The sequence below is a fragment of the Sinocyclocheilus grahami genome, unplaced genomic scaffold (assembly GCF_001515645.1).
Source record: "Sinocyclocheilus grahami isolate Dianchi unplaced genomic scaffold, SAMN03320097.WGS_v1.1 scaffold2459.1, whole genome shotgun sequence".
Taxonomy (NCBI): domain Eukaryota; kingdom Metazoa; phylum Chordata; class Actinopteri; order Cypriniformes; family Cyprinidae; genus Sinocyclocheilus; species Sinocyclocheilus grahami.
In genome coordinates this window covers 20,448-20,814 of record NW_015507638.1, presented here as the reverse complement: position 1 = coordinate 20,814, position 367 = coordinate 20,448, and positions in this window count along the sequence as shown.

Here is a 367-nt window from a genome sequence, read left to right as displayed (position 1 = left end):
TTCTCATTATAACGAGATACTAAGTCATAATTTTGAGAAAGTTTCTCATTATTATGACTTACAGAATTATATTTTTTTATTTAGTGGCGGAAACGGGCTTCCATACTCTTTTTTTTTTATTTATTTATTTTTTTTATTATGCTTTAAACGACATACAAAACAATACAAAGCCAGGGTAACAAAGGATAAAAGAAAAGATAAACAAAAATAAAAACATAAAAAAACATATACACACATATTCAGAGACATGCATGACCTTTACATTACTCAAAAATTTTGAAGACAGAACACAAACTGACAGTTTTAATTGCCTTTCTATAAATACTATGTTGAATAGTACACAAGTAATTTTCCAACTCTTTCAAAA